The sequence below is a fragment of the Typopeltis vanoorti genome, chromosome 5 (genome assembly GCF_054136105.1).
Source record: "Typopeltis vanoorti isolate ZY-2024b chromosome 5, IOZ_Tvanoo_1.0, whole genome shotgun sequence".
Lineage (NCBI taxonomy): Eukaryota > Metazoa > Arthropoda > Arachnida > Uropygi > Thelyphonidae > Typopeltis > Typopeltis vanoorti.
The window spans coordinates 125,381,708-125,403,521 of NC_143553.1; the positions used below are offsets into that span (position 1 = coordinate 125,381,708).

At 36.8% G+C, this 21,814-nt stretch overlaps 1 protein-coding gene across 1 annotated transcript in view; it reads left to right on the plus strand.

Annotated features, from left to right (window-relative positions):
* LOC150106790 (adipose-secreted signaling protein) overlaps window positions 1-21,814 on the plus strand; it is a 114,300-nt gene that overhangs the window by 88,343 nt on the left and 4,143 nt on the right. The window lies entirely within an intron of this gene.

The following is a 21,814-nucleotide window of genomic DNA, read 5'->3' on the forward strand; positions in this document are numbered from 1 at the left end:
CATTTGTGAATAGGGAAGAGACATCAAAACTGACCATTACATCAGTGTGTTTGAGTGTAAGATTTTCTATGCTGGCTTTGAAGTGGGCTGAGTTTTTTATGTGTGAAGGTGTGTTGCCAGTATAGTGTGTGAGGGCTTTGGCCAAATGTTTAGCTAGTTTGTATGTGGGGGAATCAATGCCATCCACTATGGGACGTAATGGCACATTTTCTTTATGTATTTTTGGGAGTCATGGAGATGCCATATAATAATATAAGGATACATTATCCATAGTAGCAACAGGCAACAAAATTTATTTAACTAAAATTTTTAAAGAAACATCCACTGGCAACATTATAGTGGAAAGAGGGTAAGATAGTTCCATTGCATAAAAGTGGCTGCAGGACAGTGATAACAAGCTAGAGACTAGTTAATATATCAGGAGTAGTTGTCGAAGTATTGGAAAAGTTGTCATGATACTCTGTGGGCATCATGGCTTGATAAAAGATAAGTCCTGTCTTAGTAGTTTATTCACATTTGATAATAAAGTGATAGCAGAATTGGATAAAGGAAATGGCTACCCCATGATAATGTTGGATTCTGCCAAGGCATTTGACAGAACATCACATGGAAAAACTGTTACAAAGGTTGGAGCAAATGGGAAAGGATATGAAGGTAATAGCATGGATAGGGATATGGCTGACAGACAGACACCAGAGAGTAGTATATGGCGGAGTGGAATCTAGGAGAATGAGGGTGACCAGTGGAGTACTGCAGGGTTTTGTACTGGGGGCTACTACTCTTTAATTTGTATATCAGTGATATAGGGAAAGATTTAAGAGGGGATATTCACTTGCTGATGATGCAAAACTAGGGAGTGTAATTATAGATAAAGGTGATGGAGATATTTTTCAGGATGATTTAAATAAATTGGCATTGTGGACAAAGGTTAATAATTGTCAGTTTAATGTTGCAAAATGTAAGGTTATGCATTTCGGGTTGAAAAGATTACATATAATGTATCATATTGATGGTACTGGATTGCAAGAAATTGATGAAGGTAGGGAATTGGGGATAATGGTAGACAGAGAATTGCAGTTCAGAGGACATATTAGAAAAGTTGGTAAAATTACTCAAAGCATTATTTAGATGATGAAAAACACACTAACAAGTAAATATAGGCAAGATATTATAAATATTATCCCTTTTTATAGGTATGATTTGGCCAAATCTACACTATTATGCACAGATTTGGTCACCTGGGTTTTTTGGGGACCAGCAGGTGGTAGAGAAGATTCAGAATTGAGTAAATAATCTGCTGACAGGTCTGTGGAATGCTCTTTTTGAGGATAGGTTGAAGGTTTGTGGTTACAAAGTTTAGTTGATAGGTAGAAAAGGAAGGACATGATAGAAATAAGTTTAGTTTAATCCTTTATCCAAGTGTGAGCAAACAAAGTTTGCACCTGAAAGTATCTTCAGGACTGGGGTAAGGTAGTGCAACACCAGGAAACTCGTTGCAAAGGTGGAGAAAGCTCTCATCACTCCTATCTCAGTATCCCCCATAATGCAAAGCACATTTCCTTGCGGATATGTGTAATGCTATGCATTAAGGCAAGGGCCACTGCCCATACCGGTTTCGACCTTTATTGAGGTCTCGTCAGTGGCAGCCAGGCCCAGTAGTGGAGACACCAAGGCAAAAGCAATGAGAGGTCATCCCAACCTCAAATAGGCTTAATGCATAGCATTACACATATCCGCAAGGAGATGTGCTTTGCATTATGGGAGATACTGAGATAGGAGTGATGAGAGCTTTCTCCACCTTTGCAACGAGTTGCCTGGTGTTGCACTACCTTACCCCAGTCCTGAAGATACTTTCAGGTGCAAACTTTGTTTGCTCACACTTGGATAAAGGATTAAACTAAACTTATTATAGTCTAACCAAGTGAAAAATAAACTCTCGACATGATAGAAACTTTTAAGATATTAAAAGAGATTTATAAAATTAATGCAAAGGAAATTTTTCAAAATATGACAAATAGTCAGAGAACTAGGGGCCATTCATGGAAGTCATGTGAGAGTGTAGTTAGTAGGGATGTGTAGATCAGATTTTTTTGTATGGTGAATGAATGGAATGATTATTAGAATTAGTTGTGAGTGCCCTGCCAGTGAATGTGTAAAAATTCAGTGTAGATTGAAAATGCCAGAAAGCTTTGCATCAATTTTTACAGAGGTCAAGTCCTGTAAGATTGTTACAAAAATAACTGTATTTCTGTATATAGTTAAAACTAAATGTTAATGTAAATAATCCTATGGGGATTGTCTATACTTACTGCCCTGAAAAGGAAGTTTCTAGAATGTTTTAAACAAAGGCAATAGCTTGCCACCAGAAAACTTTGTATGTTAGCTCCTTATAAGGACATATTATTATTATTATTTGACACCTCCAGGGAGTCCAAAGACTCACTGAGGGAGAGTGTACCAACAGCATCAAACGATTGGTCCCCCTTCCAACTACCAACTGTGCTCAAACTTACTTAACTGAGCCATTAGTAGCAGAGGCTCTACCAATCGACCAACCTTTGCCGGCAAAGTTGTTTGTGAATTCCACTTGTAAACACATTCGAGGTCAGTGTCAGACAGACCGACAAACTTCAGACGTGCTTCCATTGCCTGAACAAATAGGATTAAAGGCGTGTAGTAGAAGAACAAAGAAAGGGTCAGTGTCAAGGAAAGAACAAGGGATCGCGCTGAAATGCGCTAAAATAAAAGGTGTTGGCCGGAAGATCGAGTATCGGTTATTCATAGGTCGTCAATCGGTTATCCATAGGTACTGATTGACGACCTATGAAATACGTCATCGGTACCCACAGCGGTTGTCCGTCGAATGCAAGCCATCGAGGACGCAACTTCAGGAGAAGTCATGCCAGAAGTCTGAAGGAAAGATGACAAGAGCCGGTCTGCCAGGCAAAGCATTGATCTGATGACAAACCTCCGCCGGGAGCTATTGTCCGAAGAGAAGAATTTTCGAGTGGGAAAGAATTGCTCTGTTAGTTTAAAGCGCATGCAAGTTCTCCTCAAGTTGAAAATCTATTAGTAAATCTATCTCCGGCGTAAGAAGGGAGAGAAAACCTGATACGGAAGGAAATGGTCAGGACTCCAATTCGAAGCCAGGGAATAAATACACCAGTGGGTAGCAGCCCTAAAGTGAGTTTTTATCCTTTTTTTCAATTTTGTGAATTATAGGAGAACTTTAATAGTGGACTGTTAAGATGAGGCTGCTGAATTTAAACGGAGTTAATGGTTGGATTTAAATGTTTACTAAGTAATAGAAGATTATGTGTGTAACAGTCAGAGAGTAACAGTTTGTTAATAGTATGGTTGCCTAGAGTATTATCTTAGTATCAGAATGATCGAACTTTTATGCATAATGATATTCTTATGTGTGTAACATTTAACAGTTTGTTAATAGTATAATTGCTTAGGATAGAAACTTGATATTGGAAACGAGTGGATATTTATGTGACATGATTATCATGAATTGAAAGGGCATCTTAACATAATTATGTTATTTAAGAGTCAAACTAACACATTTTTTTTCTTTAACGGAATAATAGTGTAAATTGTTTTATTGTAAATAAATGTGTTGTTTAAATGTTAATAGAATGTCGCCCCTGATATTTTAATTTTTCGATGCACTGTTCCTGAAAAATATTAGAGGCCTATTAGCGGGGAACCCAGGAGAAAGGGTAGATGGTAGACCACGACTGCAGATATTAATTTAATCAGGGGTAATTTGAATATAAAGGGTAGACTACTGGACACTCTTACCACTTCTTATTACTAGAAAACGGACATCAGTGGTGCAGCTTATCAAATAAATTTTCTGGTGTCCGAGGAATAGGAAGGCAAGTATGGAAGAAGGCACTATAGGCTTCTTCCACACTCAAAAAAAAAAAAAAAAAAAAAAAAAAATCGGCTAACGCCTTTTTATTCCCGTATACGGGAGTAGGCAAGGCCATTTAGCCCTATCTAACTTTTGGAGACTGAGTGGGCAGTTCAATCCCCACTGGCACCAATCGGAGATAGATGGCCCAAGGCTCTCACTAATTAAGCAGTACACAGTGAAGAGAGACGGCTCAAACGTGCCGCCATCTCGTGGTCCTTAACCCTAACACAATATATTTAGTGTCTGAAAATAATGTGGGTTCTACGGTCAATTTTCTTGAGTTTACGGGACGAAAAACCTGAGTTTCCGGGAGGAAAAACCCGCTTGCCCGTGCCAGAGATCGACTAACTCGGGAACCGGTCGAAAAAAGGCTTAGAAAAATTTCCTCTTCCACATTCTTAATTTATAAATAGAGATATAAGGAAAATTATTGAATATATAAAAAGAGATACCCCCCCGTTTACAAATGAGCTTAAGAAGAGGTATGATGGGATTTCTGTGTATAATAGTTTGGGTCTGCCACGATGAGTCTCCATACTCCATAGAGATATCATATAATAATACTGATGATAAACATATTATTATTAACCAAAAATGTGACCTTTAAGAATCAACAGCACCAGACACAATTTGAGTCAGCAGAGCATTGATTCTTGTTCTAATTAAACCTATATATTCAAAATCTGGCAGGATGTGAACTCCATCCTTGATCCATTAATGCTGAAAAGTAATGTGCTTATATTCTTGTAATGCAATTCTATAGACTAAATGGTGCAAAATCTCCTTTGTTCAGCCATGCAGTTATAATTGCCATCCTTCCATCAAGCACACTGATAATCATCTTTCATAAATGAAGTCCTAGGAACAGCAAGAAATACTTCTGAAGTGGAGACAGAAAATTTCTGCAAACTGAATAGACATAATCTAGGCATTAGCCATTGTAATAATGAGGGAATCTCAAAACCTTCATGGATTTTACAGTGTAAACCATAGAGGTCTTGGCCTTGAGTATAAGAACGCTGCTATAAGAATAGAGCGCGTCAACGTTGGACTGCCGAAGAAAAAAAGATCCTCACCACGCATGAGATTGAGTTGATGGCTCGAAGGATAAAGAAAATCAATGAGGCTTTATTTAAGGCGTTCCCATTAAGATCCTTGGGTGCCATCAAGTGTCATAAACGGAAAGCCAGTTACAAAGCCTTACTTCAAGAATTGGCAGCCCATCTGCCACAGGTAGGAACAGGTAATATCTCCGTATCTCTTGTCCCTGCCTTTCCATCTTCCAGCCACCATCCTGCTGTTGAAGAAGAGGCTTTGATTCTCAGACTGACATATCTCTATCCTCCTCTTCCAGAAATCATCATCATCATCATCATACGTATCAAGGATTTAGGCCTAGTATGGCCTGTTCTGGCCTTAGAAGTCATCGTTGAATCATTTAAGAGGACGTCCTGGTTTTCTTTATCCTAATGGCTTGCACTTGAAGGCTTGTTTTGGTAATCTTTCTGTTTTCATTCTTTGAACGTGTTCCATCCATTTATGTTTATATTTTTTAATTTTTTCTATTACTGGTTCTTGGTTTAATTCTTTCATAATTTCTTCATTTCTTTTGTGATCAAATAGGGTATACTTTGCAGTTTTTCTCATAAACTTCATTTCTGCTGTTGTTAATCTTTGTTTGTCTTTTTGTTTTATTGTCCAGATTTCGCTTCCATACATTAAGACCGGTAAGGCTAATGTATTGTATACTTTTAGCCTGGTTTGTTTTTGAACTAGGTTTGGTTTAAATATAGAGTTAATTACACCTGTTATTTTTAAATATTTTGCAATTTTTACGTTTATATCTTTTTCATATGTGATCATACATCCTAGGTAGTTAAATGAATTCGCCGTTTCTGAGATCTTGTTATCTATTACTATTTTAGTTCTTGCTGGATCTTGTCCTTTAAAGGCCATAGTTTTTGATTTTTCTGTTGATATTATCATACCATAATCTTTGGATATCTCATTTAGATCTAAAATAGCTTTCTATAAGTTATCTTCAGAATTTGTAATTATTATTTGGTCATCTGCAAAGAGGAGAGTGTTTAAGTTAACTGTAGGTGAAAGTTTAATTCCTTGATGTAAATTTTTACTCCATTTTATTATTTCATTTAAGTAGATATTAAAAAGAGTTGCTGAGAGGGGACATCCCTGTCAGACCCCTTGGTTTATCTCTCTTGTATATGATAGCTCGTGATTTAATCTTATTTGTATTTGATTATTTTCATATATACTTGTGATAGCTTTTAGGATATTATTTGGTATTTGTCTTTCTTTTAATATGTTAAATAATACGTTTCTTTTAACTTTGTCAAATGCTTTTTCAAAATCAATAAATGCAATATGTGTTTCTAAATTATATTCTCTTCTTTTCTCTATTATTAATTTTAGGCAAAAGGCTGGGTCTATACATGATCGTCCTTTTCTAAATCCATTCTGTACCTCTAGAATAAAGTTTTCGGAATATTTCATTAGTTTGTTATTTACGATTCTGTTATATATTTTGTAACAGGAATTTAGTATACTGATACCTCTATAGTTTTTAGGGTCATCTCTATTACCTTTCTTAAAGATAGGAATCACAATTGCTTTTTTTCATTCTATTGGGGGGGATACCAGTTGAGTAAATTTTATTTAAAAATAATAAGAGTCTTTCTTTGAATCTTGTTCCTGCGTATTTATATAGTTCTGAACCTAGCTTATCTTCTCCAGGTGATTTTCCGTTTCTTGTTTCTTTCAGGCTGATTTCTAATTCTTCTTCAGTTATTTCCTTTTCATTTTCGTTAATTGTTTGCCAGTTGTCTTTTTTAAAGAATATAAAAATTCCAGAATATAACCATCAAATTGTTAAATATCTCATCCAGACTCACCTTCTGGGAATGGATATCATAGATCAGTTAAATGACTACCTCCATGCTGAATTCTCTGAACACTTCATGCCTCATCAACATCAGCCTACGTCTCATTCTACAATGACTTTGTCAAATAGGAAGCAGAGAAAGAGGGCCTATGCAGCTATGCAGGCCCTCTATAAAAAGAATAGAGGGCAATGTGCCAAAACCATCCTTGACAGTGCTTTCCCTCCACCTCTAGCAGACTTACATGATAATTTTGTCAAATTCTAGAGTACAATCTTTTCTGCTCCATCTCCACATTTCCCTGATTATGATGACCAACCTACGATATTGAGGTCCATTCCTGCCCTTCAAATATACCAGCCTGTCTCCATCCAGAAGATTAAAGCAGCTCTTCTATCCAATTTCTCTGCCTCCGGACCTGATGGCTTTCCTGCATCTAGACTGCGGATGGTGCTGTTGAAGATTCTTCAAGACTTAGTGGACATTCTCCTTTCCAGTAAAGTAATACCACCATACTTACGTGCTTCAAGAACTATCTTCATTCCGAAGAAAGAAACTTCAAACTATGCATCAGACTTTAGACCTATTTCCATCTCCCCTGTGTTACTTAGACTCTATCATAAAATATTAGTTAAACGACTTCAGCAATATATACAGCATGATTATAGAGAGAGAGAGAGAGAGAGAGAGAGCTTTTGTCCCTTCGGATGGCTGTGCCGAGAATATATATCTTCTTTCTTCTTTCTGATTCCCGATGCCACTTTAAGCCTCTATATATGGCGTCGCTGGACCTCCAAAAGCCCTTTGATAGCATCTCCCTTCCTGCTCTCCTTCGAGCGCTGTCTATTGCTGGATGTCCAGAACTTTTCTTTCCTATGTTATGGAGCTATACTTGGGTAGCTCCATCACTACAGTGTCGCGTGCAACTTCTATTCCCGCAGTACGGGGTATTCCCCAGGGTGATCCTCTATCTCCCCTTTTCTTTAACTGCGTCATAGATGAGTTTCTTCATTCTCTTCCTAGCCATATAGGCTATTCTCTAGGCGCTTCTTCCTTTAATGCTATGGCCTTTGCGGACGATCTTATTCTTGTAGCCTCCACTAAGATAAGCTTGCAGGAACTCCTTGACTGGGCAGTTGACTTCTTCTCTATTCGAGGCCTTTCTATTAATGTAGAGAAGTCCTGCTCTTTAGCTCTTGTCCCCCTCTGGTCGTGACAAGAAGCTTAAGGTCGAGACTATAGAGTTTTCTCTGCACGGGAGGCCTTTGCATGCTTTGACTGTCCTGGAAGAGTGGAGATATCTCGGTATTATGTTCACCCCAAAGGGAAGGTCTTCTGTCCCTTCTATCCTAGAAGCTGGGATCGCTTCTTTGAGGAAAGCTCCTCTCAAGCCCCAGCAAAGACTGTTTCTCCTTTCCTACTATCTCCTACCTTGCTTTTACCACAAGTTGGTGCTTGGTAGGACATATATCTCGGTACTGTCCCAAATTGACAGGGCTATCCGTTCAGCCATGAGATCATGGCTCTGACTGCCACCTGACACTCCTACTGCATATTTCCATGCGAGGGTGAAGGATGGTGGGCTTGGGGGTTTCCATCGCTTAGATGACTGATCCTATGCCTGCAGCTATCAAGAATCGTGCAGTTAGAACTATCTTAAATTTCCATCTGCAGAGAGGCTTTCTATAGCCCATTAATACAAGAAGACTGGGTGGGCTAAAGGCTGGTCCCATTATCAAGGTACTTTAATCGAGTCAGCACCCGCAGAACACAAGAGATGGGCATCTCTGTTGCACTGTTCATAGATGGTGCTCCTTTAAAAGTCATATCTGGTGCCTCCCCAGCATGATTGGGTAAGGAATGGCACCAGACTCCTCCCTGGGTTCAAGTATATTGACCTTATCAGGACGAGGATCAATGCCCTGCCTACTCGAGCCTGCACAGCTCGATGGGGTAGTGACGACTCCAACTGTAGGGGTGGCTACCACTAAAGTGAGACATTGTGGAAACACATTATAGGACCTCTGCAGGTTTGCGTAAGCCAGACTTAGTGATTAAAAGAGGTGGTGACATTTGGATAGTTGATGCCCAGGTGGTGGGAACAGGACGCCCACTAACCTATAGCCATAATAATAAAGTCAATTATTATAAAAATAACCCAGATCTAGTTAGTAAGATACGGGAGGAGCATGGGGCAACTCCGAGGTTTACCAGCACCACCATCTCTTTACATGGCGTATGGAGTGCAGATAGTTATAAGGACTTAAAACAGCTTGGGCTTACGCAAAAGGATATAAAAGTTCTTTCCTCGAGGGCCCTACAGGGCACACTGGTGGCATGGCGTTGCCACCAGAGAATGATAACTCGAATAGGCATAGGATGAAACACTTGTAAAGGCTTAGGCCTATATCAAGTCTGGACAAAATGTCTGGATGTGATGTAAGGGTAGTACTGCCCATAAACAGTACAAAGATTAATAAAAATAAAAAATAAAATAAAAAATTATCAGCCAAATGACATGGAAAAATGCTAGTGGCACGTTGTGAGGAAGACATAACAACGAACAGACTTCTGAGCTAACTGCTACATTCATCTGGGATAGTTTTGAGAGAGTGAACTTACCTGGAACTAATGCCTCTGTTGAAATTTAAGTAGAGCTTTACGGAGAGAAGAAAGAAAAGATCCTAGAATGGATGGGAAAGAGGAACAGCCTGTCAGAGAGTCAACTAAGGTATCTCCATTCCTCCAGAACCGAGACAGAATTCATTCAAGGATATGCCATGCAGGGAAACCTCAAAGTTCTCAACTTTCAATTTCTTTCCTCTGCCTGAGGGGACAAGAGAAAGTGTACTCAACTTTGCCACATTGATGTTTAAGCCTCACACTTTAAAGAAATCACCTGCTTGGTTGAGGAATTCCTGTAAGCCTTCTCTAGTGGAGGTTATGTGTATATAAGGTCATCAGTAAATGCCATATCATTAACAGTGGTCGTGTCAAGAGAGTAGGCAATATGACTTGGAAGTGAGTGAAGAAATTCATCAATGACACCATTGAAAAAATGGGAGAGAAGGGGGGAGGTCTCCTTGGCCTACACTCCAAAACTGAGATGGATACGGATTTGGAGCCCAGGGTGATAATAAGGGAATTTGCAGAATAAATCTCTGATGTGCAGATGAGAAAAAGGTCATCATGTAATAGACAGAGCTCAAAGTATAGCTTGAAGTGAGACACTGTCATAAGCCTTTTGGAGGTTCAGAGAGACGCTATAAAGAGACGTCAAAGTTGGCATTGGATTATTGAGAGAGAAGAGAGGAAAGAATGGAGATATTCTCATCTCAGTCATCTGTATGGAGAAGGTTCTCTATCAAAAATCATGTTAGATGTATGACTAAAATAAGTGGCTTGAAAAATATCCATATTTTATCTCTAGACAGTTGAACATTTTTTTCAGATTATGTAAAAAATAAATAAAAATACCAAATATAAATAACGTAGTAAACTACTGAAACTCCCTATCTTAAGCTCCATAGGCACGGTGCTATGCTAAAAAAAACTCACTACAGCAAACTGTCCAGGACCACAAGAATAGTTTAGTTTATTATAGAATAAACTGTTCTTGTGTACCTGAGAGTTGACTTTTTCCTTTCAATTTTTTTCATATATATATTTATACAGACATATAACAATACCATCATGTTCAACAGCACAGTATACCAAAAATTAAGTATAATAATTAGATATCATTATATTTAAATTTTAATTAACCTGTCCTCCAGTCATAGCCATCTAATTCCATCTTAAAGTTACATAAATTCACCAATTCTGTAAACAATTGAAGGCTATTCCCCATATTTTATACCTGAATACTAAAAACTGATCATATGTATGTATGTATGCATATGTTCTTCACTATCTTTTTAGTATGGCCTTAGTACTCCTGGTTTAGCCAAATGCAGCAAGCTCCTTTCTGTTTATTCTATTCCGAATTGACTTATAAACTTAATTGAATCTCTGTCTCCACTTATGCAGATTCATCAGATTGCTACCAACCAACTCATTCTCATAGTCATTATGATAATTCTGCCATACACCTTGTGTCTTCTTTGAATACCCAAGATTTTCTTGACAAACCTTGGTGAATAAAGCTGGTATCTATAGTCTGTTGACCTGACTAAAGGCAGGCCTTTAGTCCTGTAGGCAAAGTTTGGTTGATATTTTACTCATCTGGCCAGGAACCCAAGAAAAACGTAATGAATTGAACAGCTACTTCTGTTCATTGGACATCCACAGATGTCGTATAGTCACTCCGATTCTTGGTGATGTGCCACACCAGTCCTTGCCATGTTGGGAGGTTTCAACTCTCTGAAGGTCATTCACTCCATATGCACCATCCATCCATCTCATTGATGGTCTGCCTCTTCCTCCTTTTCCAGCTGAACAGCTGGAACCCTAAATGCATTTCTTATTAGAAATTGAAGAAAATAGGACACTTCCATCCTTTAATGTACTAATTTTAGTCATCATTGAGCAAAAGAGATGAATATTTGCAATGCATAGTAAAAAAAATTGAACACTCGTTGGTATTTACATTAGACTTCTCGCCATCCTGTTCATCACCCTACCCAGAAAAAAGGTATCCTTAAAGACCAATCATGTGATATATCTAGACGATAATAAGAAGGAACAAGAAATGGCTTATCTTAGAGAGAGAAATTCTTGTAAAATGGTTTTACAAGAATGGTTACCATGTTTAAAATGGTAACATCCTACAAAACATCCAGTGACTCTGTTAACAATCAAAGAAATTAAAGTTCCAAAGGTGTATCCACTTTTATCATCATCATCATCATCAAATTCCTGCCATGGGTGTACAGGATATGACAGTACTACATGAAAAAATTACATCATTACTAACTTCCTATCTACAATTTTCCTCCAAATCAGTCTGTTACTTGTCAAGACTCCAACATTATCAGATCTTATATTGCTATTGTCTAAGGCACTTTGTACCGTATCAATCCACCTATATCTTGGTCTTCCTCTAGGTCGTTTTCCTGCCAGCCTGGCAGAGAACACTTGTTTTGCTAATCTTTCCTTGCCCATTCTGTTCAAGTGACCATACTACCTGAGATTAGCTCTGCAAACGAATTCCTGGATGCTGACAATGTCAAGTTCTTTCCTAACATCCTCATTTTTAATATGATATTGCCATTGATGCCATCTGTTCACACCCCTAATCTTTCTCAGGACTCTCATATCTGCAGTCTTTAGTCTTTGGTCAAGTGTTTTACTTCTGACCCAGCTCTCAGATCCATATGTTAAAACTGGTTTGAACACTGTCTTGTATACAGCTAATTTAGTGTTCCGACTAATTTCTTTCTTATTCCATATGAATTTATTCAATTGACTTCCCACCATACCAGCTTTGCTGATTCTGTTGTCTATTTCTATATTTAATTTACCATCTTCAGTAAAAATCGTGCCTAAGTAGCTTAAATGTTTTACTTGTTCCACAGGTTCTCCATTTATAACACAGTTGACATTTTCAATGATTCTGCCTATTTTCATTGTCTTTGTCTTTTTATTGCTGACCTTCATACCATATCTATTACAACAGCTATTCAATTTAGTCAGAGAATCTTGCAGACTTGTAGCGGATTTATTTAGAAGTATAACATCATCCGCATAAAGCAAAGAGCTGAGATTAACATCTCCAATTTTGATATCAGGTTTAATACCACATTCCTTCATAATGTGATCCATATAAATAATGAATAACAGAGGGGATAATGTACATCCTTGTCTCACACCAGATTTAACATTAAACCATCTTCCTGTACTTCCTTCAATTCTAACTGCTGACTTACAACTCAAATAAAGACTAAGTATTGCTTGATATAATGCCCCATTGACACATATAACTGCAGCGTATTGAATAGCTTCTCTCTTGGCACCTTGTCATATGCCTTTTCCAAATCGACAAAACTTAAATACAGATCTTTGTTATATTCCCATGCTTTCTCGACTATTTGTCGTAAAGTGAAGATCTGATCCTGACAGCCTCTATTTGGCCTGAATCCAGCTTGTTCTTCACCAAGCTTTTCTTCCACAATTCTTCTCAACCGTTTCTCAAGTATACTTGCATAGATCTTGCCAGGAACACTCAGTAGGGAAATACCTCTGTAATTCTCACATTCAGTTTTATTTCCCTTTTTATATATGGGTACTATGAGAGCTCTACTCCAATCATCGGGAATTCGTCCCTCTGTCCAGGTTTTCTGAAATATGCAGTGCAGCTACTGTAAGAATACCACCATACTTCAGCATTTCTCGTCGAATATCATCTACTCCTGCTGCCTTTCCACATTTCAAGCCTTTGATGGCTTTTTCTACTTCGAGTATGGATATGTATTCCTGACTGCATGCCTGGTCAGTGTTTTTTATCACTGTACTGTCATCACTGCTTGTTTCATTTAGCAGTTTTTCAAAGTAATTACTCCATACTTCAAGGCTTTCTTTTTCTCCTGTTTTCATGTCACCTTTATCATCTCTAACTCCTTTTACAGCACTCTTTTCTCCATTCCTAAGCTTCTTCAACAACTTCCAGAATATTTTGCCACCTTCTTGATATTTATTTTCTATATTCTTGCCAAAGTTCTCTCATGACTTTTGTTTAGCTAGTTTTACACACTGTTTAGCATTCTTGCATTTGTCTCTATATTCTCTAAGAGCACAAGCTGACTTATTTGCCAGGAACTTTTGATATGCTTTCTTCTTTTCCTTCACTGCCTCTTTAACTTCCTGTGTCCACCAGGGAGTTCTGATTTTTTTATCCTTGAACACAACCTCACCAGATGCCTCTCTGGCAGAATCAATCAATGTTTTTTGCCACTGAATCTCCAAGGTTTGATTCCTGTTCTCAAACTCTTTCATTTTCTTTTCAATAATCATACTGCAAATAACTAAATTGGATAAAAAAATAAATAACTGTGTTGCAAAATATTACTTTAAAGTATTATTCTCATCCATGGGAAAAAAATTACCTCAGTATTCAGCATACGAGGATGGTGTTGGTCTGAAAAGTTCTCGGCCTAACGATGAAAAAACGAATTTATAATTTCAAAATTATTTTTATTTTTCAACATATTCCCCCTTAAGATTATACATTTATTCCAGTGATGCTCCAATGCAATTATCATGTCCCTGTAGTGGTTCTGAGTAAGATCTGCAAAATATCCCTCTACAGCTGCAATCACCTCTTCATTTGAAGAAAAACGCTGACCAGCGGGGAAGAGTTTTAGTTTTGGGAAGAAGGAGCCAAATCTGGGAAATCGGGTGGATGTTCCAACAATTCATAGTGCAGATCCCTTAATTTTCCCACAGCCAAAACACCTTTGTGGGCAGGAGAAGGCAAGTGACCAGTGGTATACCACAGGACTCAGGACTTTGTCTGCTGTTGTTTAATTTGTGTACCAATGATATAGGAAATTATTTGACAAGAAATATTCAGTTGGTTGCTGAAATGCTGAACCGGAAAGATCAATGGTAAATGAACGTGATTCAGAGATCCTGCAGGAAAATTTAGACTAGCATTATGGACAAAGGTAAATTACTGCCAATTTAATGTGGCCAAGTGTAAGATGATACACTTTGCGAAGAGATCAGAAGCTGTGCACCATATTGATGGAACTGAGCTGCAGGAAACTAAGGGAATTGAATTTTAGAGGGCATATTGCCAAGGTAACCAAAACTGCACTTCATCAGATTACATGGTTGTTGAAGAGGTTATTGTTCTCCTATATAAGGCTTTAATAAGGCCACATCTTGACTACTGCATATATGAGGGTGATCTGAAAAGTTCTCGGCCTAACAATGAAAAAACATATTTATAATTTCGAAATTATTTTTATTTTCCAATATAATCTCCCTTAAGACTAATACATTTATTCCAGCGATGCTCCAGTGCCATTATCCCGTCCTTGTAGTAGTTCTCAGTAAGATCTGCAAAATACCCTTCTACAGCTGCAATCACTTCTTGATTCGAAGAAAAATGATGACAAGCGAGAAAGAGTTTTAGTTTTGGAAGGAGATAAAAGTCAGAGAGAGCCAAATCTGGGGAATATTTGGATGTTCCAACAATTCATAGTGCAGATCCCTTAATTTTCCCATTGCCAAAACACCTTTGTGGGTAGGTGCATTGTCATGATGAAAGATGAATTTTTCTTCTGCTAACCGGGTCTTTTCACACGAATTTTTTTGTCTAGTCTGGTTAAAAGATCGGAATAATATTCCCCGGTTATTGTTTTACCTTTTTCAAGATAATTAATAAACAAAATGCCTTTAGCGTTCCAAAACATCAATGCCATTACCTTCCTGCTGATGGAACCAACTTTGTCTTCTTTGGCACAGAACCAGCTTCTGTCCACTGTTTTGACTGCTGTTTGGATTCTGGTGTGTAATGGTGAACTCAAGTCTCATCCATAGTAATAAATTCCCCGGTTATTGTTTTACCTTTTTCAAGATAATTAATAAACAAAATGCCTTTAGCGTTCCAAAACATCAATGCCATTACCTTCCTGCTGATGGAACCAACTTTGTCTTCTTTGGCACAGAACCAGCTTCTGTCCACTGTTTTGACTGCTGTTTGGATTCTGGTGTGTAATGGTGAACTCAAGTCTCACCCATAGTAATAAATCAATGCACAAAATCAATTTTATTCTTGTTAAAATGCTCTAAGATTTTTTAACGTGTAGAGATACCATATCGTACACTTGATCAATGATTTCTGGTGTTGTTACACTTTTTGGATGTCCTTCATGTAGATTATCTTCAAGGCTGGTAACGCCATGTTTAAACTTGGCAGCCGATTTCTCAATTGTTGAAAAGAGAAAAGTGTCCATAAACTTTTATCAACTTCAAACGAATTTCTTTTGATGTTAAACCTTCTTTTACAAAGAATTTTATAACCACACAATACTCAATTTTATCCATTTCAAGGAATACATACATACAACACTCTTCAGAAAGCTGTATAAAACAAACTACTTGATAGAATAGCTTGCAATTTCACATGGTTGCTTATGACAGATGTACCGACTTAGAAAAAAAAAAAATCTTGCCGATAGTATTGCCATCTATGGTCGAGGCCGAGAACTTTTCAGACCATCCTCGTATGTTAGACAGAGAAGTTTAATCAGGAAATATATGCATGAAAAAGAAATTTCAAGGATGTTGAGAGAAAGAGAAGAAAATACAATTTCTTGTCAATGAAAATTAACTATTATTTAGATATTGGTCAAGTGTAGGTGAATAACTAATTTAATTACCAACTAGTTTCGTCGGCTTGTGCTGTTGGCTTCATCAGGGTACAATCAGGAAAGCAAAGAAACGAAAATTACAAGCTAAACGTTAACTGACAATTCTATTTCAATAACAAAATAGTAGTGCGTGTGAAACAGTACGCGTGTCATGGATAAATGATTTACTTCACATGGCATATTCCGGAAATTGGACCACATTTTTTTAATAAGCTATATAAAACACAATGAATTAATAAAAGACCCGACAAGTTGCAGCTTCTTTGAAGATTATGGAATAGTTTTCTTCTATATATGGTATAAGACTTTTATTCCATTCAGTAATGTGGTTGGTTAGAGAAGTGGGAAGAAAGGCCAGAAATATCTTGTCTGTTGTTTCTACATAGCTGATGTGTTCCTTTTGTGTCACTTCGAAGCTTCTAGACGTCTGACCAATGTAACTTAGACCACAGGAACAAGGGATGTTATAAATTCCTGCATGTTTGTAGAAAGGATTGAAATCTTTTGGTGATCTTAGAAATTTTTGGATAGTTTCAACTGGCTCAAAGGTCACTCTAATATTGTGTGATTTTAGGAAGCGAGCTAGTTTTTTGGAGATTGTACCAACGTATGGAATAGTTATAGTAGATATATATTGGGTGTCATCACGTTGTCTTTGTGGTATATCAGAGAAGAGAATCTTGTTAACAAGTCCTCTAGGGTAGCCATTTAAGAGTAGAACGTTTGATATTTTATTTAATTCTTCTTGTAGATCATTATGGTATGTGGTGAATTGTATAGCTCTTTTCTTTAGCATATGAATAATGTTGAGTTTTTTGGGAGATGTGGTGTGATGAGCTAAAGTTTAGTTAACGTCCAGTATTTGTTGCTTTTCTATAAACTGATAAGTTGACTCTGTTATTTTCTTTTTTCTTTATTATGATGTCTAGGAATGGTAGTTGTTTTGCCCTTTTAAGATCTAGTGTGAATTGATAGTATGGTGGAACATATTGATTTTGTTTAGGTAATCTAATAGCTCTTCCTTTTTGTGGTTCCAAATGATAAAGATGTCATCAACAAATCTGAACCATGCCTTAGGTTTTGGATTAATTTGAGATAAGATTTTACTTTCAAGATCTTCCATAAATAAGTCAGCATAAGAGGGTGAGAGGGAGCTGCCCATGGCCAATCTGGTTAATTGTTTGTAAATTGTTTTCTTCCATATGGAATAGCCAGAAGATAGACAGTGGCTAAACCATGAAGAGACGTCTTGTGGGAATAAATTGTCTAAGATGTTGATAACTTCAACCACTGAAATGTTGGTAAACAGGGAACTGTTTACCCTAGAGGACTTGTTAACAAGATTCTCTTCTCTGATATACCACAAAGACGTGATGACATCCAATATATATCTACTATAACTATTCCATACATTGGTACCATCTCCAAAAAACTAGCTCGCATCCTAAAATCACACAATATTAGAGTGACCTTCAAGCCAGTTGAAACTATCCAGAAATTTCTAAGATCACCAAAAGATTTCAATCCTTTCTACAAACATGCAGGAGTTTATAACATCCCTTGTTCCTGTGGTCTAAGTTACATTGGTTAGACGTCTAGAAACTTCGAAGTGAGACAAAAGGAACACATCAGCTATGTTAGAAACAACAGATAAGATATTTCTGGCCTTTCTCTCCACTTCTCTACAACCAACCACATTATTGAATGGAATAAAAGTCTTATACCATATATAGAAGAAAACTACCGTTCCATAATCTTTCAAAGAAGCTGCTACAGTCGCCCGTTCCACAAATAACCTCAACAGGAACCAAGGTTTAATCCTACCAGATATATGGAAGACTTTAATTAGATCACAAGAAATGAACTTCAGTGCAAACTACAAAATGCATCTCAACAAGTAACTCAGCACTGCTTTGAATCTGCACTCTGTGATTTTTAATTTTATGAATAGTCAGATGGCTACAACTGTACAGTATGAACTATTACTAATAATTTCTCTTTTCTTTGTGTTTTAAACTTTAAGTTACCTTTTACCCCTGAAGATGTAAGTCAAATGACTTACGAAACTTGTCGGGTCTTTTATTAATTCATTGTGTTTTATATAGCTTATTAAAAAAATGTGGTCCAATTACCGGAATATGCCATGTGAAGTAAATCACGTATCCGCGACACGCGTATTGTTTCACGCGCAGTACTATTTTGTTTTGAAATAGAATTGTCAGTTATCATTTAGCTTGTAATTTTCGTTTCTTTGCTTTCCTGTTTGTACCCTGATGAAGCCAACAGTACAAGCCGGTGAAACTAGTTGGTAATTAAATTAGTTATTCACCTACACTTGAACGATATCTAAATAATAGTTAATTTTCATTAATCTTTGTGGTCAAGAATTAACAATTTCTAATAATTTCTTGTCTTTCAAACCACAAATAAGAAACAAGTGATATATGATATATTGGTTTTATATGGTATCCTAAACTAGGTTTATAGACATTAAGCAGCACATATCAACAGTGAATCATACATAATATGTAAATGTAAAACAATATCCACTCTTACTTTTCAATGGGAATTCTATTGATGCTGTTTAAATTTTACTCTGCTGTTTTATATATATATATATATATATATATATATATATACACACACATGCAGTCATCCCTCGACTTACATCCATTCAAGTTAAGTCCTCGATACATCCGTGATCCCTTAATGGAATAAAGCAGCAACCTCCCTCGGCAGTTAGCACGGGTCTTCAACAGTTCCTCTGTTGATTTTGTGTTTGAGAAATGGGTTATTTGTGTATTTATCGGTAAATATTTTGCAATGTTTTGTGCAATATGAGCACAATCAAAAAAACCTAGTGAAGAATCATAGAAAAAAAGGCGAGCAATTGATCTTGAAACGAAGTTGAAGTTATAAAGCAACATGAAGCTGGTAAGCCCGTCAATGTGATTGCACATGACTTCGGATGGTCTCATTCTACAGTGACGATCATTTTTAAAAATTTGGATAAAATCTTAGAGGCTGTGAAAGGATCTGCTTCCATTAAATCGACGATAGTGACAAAGCAACAACAAGGTCCTATTGGTGATATGGAAAAGCTACTTGCATCATGGATAGAGGACTTGAAGCACATACCCTTTAGCACTGTGCCATAACCACTAAGTCTTTCAACATGTTGAAGGAGAAAGCAGAACCCGATTATGACTACGAATTCAACACTTCTTCCGGTTGGTTCATGAGATTCAAACAGTGTTTTACACTGCATAATGTGAAAATGTATGGGAATCTGCAAGTGCCGAGAAGGCTGCCAATGAGTTTGTGGAAAAATTGGATAAAATTATTACAGAGGAAAATTACTCCGTAATAATTTTCCTCCGTTGTGGATAAATATTTAATATGGATGAGATGTCCTTGTTTCAAAAAAAATGCCCAAGCAGACATTTATCCACAAAAAAGCTAAAATCTATACCTAGTTTCAAAGCTCTTAATGCCCATGTTATGATTCTGTTATAGGTAATGTAGCTGCATATAAACTGAAACCATTTGTAATATGGCACAGTGATAATCCATGAATATTCAAAAGCATTAGGAAGCATACTTCCAGTTCATTATCAGAGCAATAAGAAGTTTTGGATTTTGAGGATGCCTTAATCAACTGTTATGCAAGGGAAATAAAAAGCTATTGTGTGAAAGAAAATGTAGAATTTAAAATTTTATTAATTCTAGATAATGCTCCAGGTCATCCATCTTATAGCAGTGATCTTCACCAAGTTTAAGGTCATGTTTCTCCCTCCAAACACTACTTCATTGATCCAACCAATGGATCAGGGAGTTCTTGCAGTGTTTAAGGCTTATTATTTATGGAGAACTTTTTCACAAGTCATTTCTGCTACTAAAGGAAATGACCAGACTCTCATGCAATTCTGGAAAACATTTAGTATTTATCATGCTATTAAAAATATTGCTGGGACGAAGTGACCTCTCAATGTATGAGTGGTATATGGAAAAAGACATTAAAAAGGTTTGTGCATGATTTTGGAAGTTTGTAATAGTGTGCCTAGCAAACAATCTGAATCTTGAAGTGAATGATGACAACATAATTCAACTCATTGAAAGTTCCCCTGAAGAGTTGACCAACAAAGAATTGGTTGAACTGGAGGAACAACTGTTGCAGAAGAGGGAAAAGAGAAACAGAAAGAGGTAGTTAAACAATTTACAGTGAAGGGTCTTGCAGAAATGTTCTTTGCAGTTAGTGATGTTCTCAAAATGGCTAAAGACATGGATCCCAATGTTGAACGCTACTTAATAATAGAAACAAAATTACATGATGCGTTTGCTTGCTCTGAACCAATTTATGATGAAAAGAAGAAGAGGAATAAGCAAAGGACATTGGACATTTTCATCAAAAAACAAAGGTTACACCAGAAAAGCCACAGTCTGATTGTTCACACAGGGAAGGTAATGAAGATGTGATTGTGGAGGAAGATTTGGGTGAATATTCTCCTGTTTTATAGTGCAGTAACACACAGTACAGTGTTATAGTAAGGTTTAAAAATTAAAATGACAGTATACTTATTATGGTTAAGTCCCTGACCTCTATAACTCTGTTGATTTAATGTATTGACTTGCATCCGACTTTACTTACGTCCTGCTGGATGGATTGGAACCCAGACGTAAGTCAATGGATGACTGTATATATATTCAGTTTAACAGCTTTCATATTTTTGAAGTAGGCATAGTGCACACAAAAATGCTACATTCGACTCTCACTTAGCAAACTTGTATAGTTGGTCATTGTGGGTAGTTTGCTGTAGTGAATTTCCTTTAGCATAGCATATTATAGTGCCTGTGCTTTGGAACTTGGCTAACTGTGGTTCTTTCATGCTGTATACTCATAATGTTTTATCCTTTACACACATCAGCTTTGACATAGAGGGTATGATAACCACTAATAATTCCTTCAGTGTTGATGCACTTCAGGCATTAATCATATCTGTAAGCATCACTCATTTGATGCTAATCCAGAGTTGTTTACTAGACATAACAATGTCTTTTTTTGTTGTTGTTCTGAACTCTTAAGTTTATATTGTCTAGAAATTACACTGCAATATTTATACATTATGAACATGCTAGCTTAATTTAAAGTGCACTTGTGAAAATCTTGAAAATACTTGTTTGCTACCTGTGCTAAAGTTGCATTACTAAAATCTGCTGTAACTATCTCAGTTTTGGCTTTTCGTCATCAAATGTAATCATCAAAAACATTCTTCATAGTTGATTAGGACAGTAATACAGTAGCATGGATTTCAGTTAATTCTCTGTTTAACACACTTTTTTAAATTATTTAAAAAAGTGTGTACAACAGTAAATTAACCATTCCCACTTGAAAGTACTATTTCAGTATCCAATGAGCTGTTACTTTGCGTAGCTTCTTATAAATTTAAATTTGGTAATGACAGGACTGGTAATCCTATCTCTATAGTTCATCTTTAAATGTGTATGTTGAGTGGTTAAAAAAAGGTTCTGAGAGAGAAATGAAATCCCTCTCACCTTGGAACGACAATAGCTAACTTACCTTTAGTTCAAAATCCATATGAAAGTTCCTTGCATTCTAGATGGGATTCAAACTCAGGTCTTTTTCAATTAGACTTGCTAATGGAATAAAAGTA